Here is a 3,504-nt window from a genome sequence, read left to right as displayed (position 1 = left end):
TTGTACAAATTTGCACCCCACCAGCAATGGAGGAGTGTTCCCTTTCTCCACATCCTTGCCAGGACTTTCTGTCACTTGAGTTTTTGATCTTAGCTATTCTGGTGAATGTAAGATAGAATCTCAGAGTCATTTTGATTTGCATTTCCCTGATGACTAAGGATATTGAGCATTTCTCTAAGTGTTTCTCAGCCATTAGAGATTCCTCTGTTTAGAATTCTCTGTTTAGCTTTGAATCCCACTTCTTAATTGGGTTATTTGGTTCGGTGGTGTTTAATTTTTTGAGTTCTTTATATATTTTAGATATTAGCCCTTTGTTGGGTGTAGGTTGGTGAAGACGTTCTTGTAGTCTGTATGCTGTCGTTTGTTCTTTGACAGTGTCCTTTGCCTTACATAAACTTTTCAGTTTCATGGTGTCCCATTTATTAATTGTTGATTAGAGCCTGAGCTATTGGTGTTCTGTTCAGGAAGTAGTCTCCTGTGCCAATGAGTTTCAAGGCTCTTTCCCACTTTTTCTTTTAACAGATTTAGTAACCAACACCCATTCATGTTTAAAGCCTTGGAGAGATCAGGGATACAAGGCACATACCTAAACATAATAAAGGCTATATACAACAAGCCTATAGCCAATATTGAATTTAATGGAGAGAAACTCAAAGCAATTCCACTAAAATCAGGGACTAGACAAGGCTGCCCATTCTCTATATTTATTTAGTTATTTTACTTGAAGTTCTAGCTAGCAATAGGACAAAAGGGGATCCACAGCAGAAAGGAAGAAGTCAGAGTATTGCTATGTGCATATGATATGAAAGTGTACATAAATGACCCCACAGGATCCTACCAGAGAACTCCTACAGCTGATAAGCGTAGAAATAGGCTGGTTGATCAATGGAATCAAATTGAAGATCCAGAAATAAATTCACACCACCTATGGACACTTGATTTTTGACAAAGAAGCAGAATCTATACAATGGAAAAAGGATAACATCTTCAATAATTGGTGCTGGTCTAACTGTATGTCTACATGTAGAAAAATGCAAGTAGATTTTTATATTTATCACCCTACACAAAACTCAAGTCCAAGTGGATTAAAGACTTTAACATAAAACAAGACAATAAATCTGTTAATTTCTTAATTCTTGTTCTGATTTTTATTATTTCTTGCCATCTACTGGATTTCCCTTGGTTTATGCTTGTTTTTTTCCAGAATCTTATCTTGCACCATAAAGGCATGAAACCACAGGATTGGGAAGAGAGGATGCCGGGCTGCCTCTGTAAATAAATGATGAAGGTGGTCAGCCTGGGACGGTGGGTTCTGGGCTGTCAGAGGCATTCAGCTGCTGAGCCATGGTGCTCACCCTTAAGAGTCCTTCTTGAAGGCATAAGACACTGATATGGCAGTATAGAGGTAATTCCCCATTCATGGCTTAAGTGGTTGAATCCAAAGCATCAAATGAAACAAAATTAATGAAGGCATAACCCTTGGAGTTGCCTATGTTAGGGTCCTGAGTAGTTTTGGCAGTCTATAGGATGACTTAAGAAAAGTACTCTGAAAGTATGAAGTAGCATCTCATCAATTTCTCGGTCCAAGTTCATAGTGAAGATGTTGGGTTTTGCTGTGAGGTGATCCCTCCTTCACTTATATTTGCTGCTCATAAAGTTTGAGCATGTTCATAATCTTAATGGCGTTTTCAGCATCTTCATCACTCAAGAATATAACAAAACATAACCTTGGTGCTGGCCAGCAACTCTTATCTTTTTCATGTGAGTGTTGATCACTGGCACTGCCTACTGAAAGAGTTCCTGCAGCAGTGGTTCACTTACTTTCTATTCTAGATCTCCCACTTATACTGAATATCCTGGCAACCTGATTCTGTATGTAGATCCATCCTGCAGCCATGGTGGAAAGGCTCCATCCATTTCTAAGCAGCAGTGCTGCCCTCTTTAGCATAGCAGAATGTTTTGTGGGGCATAGTAGTCTAGGTTGGTACCAGTGAGGTTTTAGAGTTGGGTTGCATTTCTCCAGACTCTTCCAGGTTTTAAAGTTTCCATTGAGAAATCAGCTGGGTTTTCCTTCAGATGTGCCTTGTGATTTTTTTTTTCATTTTTTTTATTAATTTATTCTTGTTACATCTCAATGTTTATCCCATCCCTTGTATCCTCCCATTCCCCCCCCCCCCCATTTTCCCATTATTCCCCTCCCCTATGACTGTTCCTGAGGGGGATTACGTCCCCCCTATATATTCTCATAGGGTATCAAGTCTCTTCTTGGCTACTTGCTGTCCTTCCTCTGAGTGCCACCAGGTCTCCTCCTCCAGGGGACATGGTCAAATGTGAGGCACCAGAGTACGTGAGAAAGTCGTATCACACTCTCCACTCAACTGTAGAGAATATTCTGACCATTGGCTAGATCTGGGAAGGGGTTTAAAGTTTACCTCCTGTATTGTCCTTGGCTGGTGCCTTAGTTTGAGCGGGACCCCTGGGCCCAAATCTGCCTATCATATTGTTCTACTTGTAGATTTCTAGGACCCTCTGGATCCTTTTATTTTGCTGTTCTCCCATGCGTCTCTCATTTAGAGTCCCAATAGGATGCCTTCCCCTCTGTCCCAGTTTCCTGGTAAGTGAAGGCTTTTGTGGGACATGCCCCTTGGGCTAGTATGCAGATATAAGTGAGTATATACCATTTGAAAATGAAAATGGATTCAATGATAAACACACAGACAGAAGAAAAACGAGAACGTGAGACCTCAGAGAAGAAGGCGAGCTGCCTTGTGATTTTTCTCTCGGTATTTTCAGTATTCTGCTTTTATTCTGTACACTGACTATTTTTACTGTGCTATAGAATGGACCATTTTTCCAGGTCCTATTGTTATTCTTTATAGTTCCTGTATCTGTTTGACTATGTATGTCCTTAATTTGGGCAAGTATTCTATAATATTGCTAAATTTGGTCTATGCCATTTGCCTGAGATTCTTTTTTTTTTCCCACTAATTCGTTTATTTAATACTTTCCATCCTGACTGCAGCCCCCTCCTTCCTCTCCTCCCAGTCCTACTCTCACCGTGCCTCACCTTATCCCCCTTTCCACTTCCCCTCAGAGAAGGGAGGCCCCTCTCCATAGGTACCAACACACCATGGCACATAATGTCACAGCAGGAATATGTGTAACCTCTCTGATTGAGGCCATACAAGGCAGCCCAGCTAGGGGAAAAGGATCCAGAGGCAGGCAACAGAATCAGAGACACCCCACTACAAATGTTAGGGGATCCACATGAAAAACAAGCCATACATCTGCTGAATATATGTAGGGGGGCTACATCCAGCCCATGCATGCTCTTTGGTTGATGATTCAGTCTCTGTGAGCTCCCGTGGATCCAGGTTAGTTTACTACATAGGTCTCTTTGTGGTGCCCTTGAGCCCTCTAGCTCCATTAATCCTTCCTCCCACTCTTCCACAGAACTCCCCAAGCTCTGCATATTGTTTGCTGTGGGCATCTGCATCTATTTCC

At 41.6% G+C, this 3,504-nt stretch overlaps 1 pseudogene; it reads right to left on the bottom strand.

Moving 5' to 3' along the window:
* Positions 1-1,208: 1,208 nt before the first annotated feature.
* On the bottom strand, positions 1,209-1,897 carry LOC127205531 (splicing factor 3B subunit 4-like; annotated as a pseudogene).
* Positions 1,898-3,504: the final 1,607 nt, after the last annotated feature.

Source organism: Acomys russatus, chromosome 22 (assembly GCF_903995435.1).
Source record: "Acomys russatus chromosome 22, mAcoRus1.1, whole genome shotgun sequence".
Lineage (NCBI taxonomy): Eukaryota > Metazoa > Chordata > Mammalia > Rodentia > Muridae > Acomys > Acomys russatus.
Note: the sequence above shows the minus strand (reverse complement) of the source record. Positions and strands in the feature narration are given on the sequence as shown.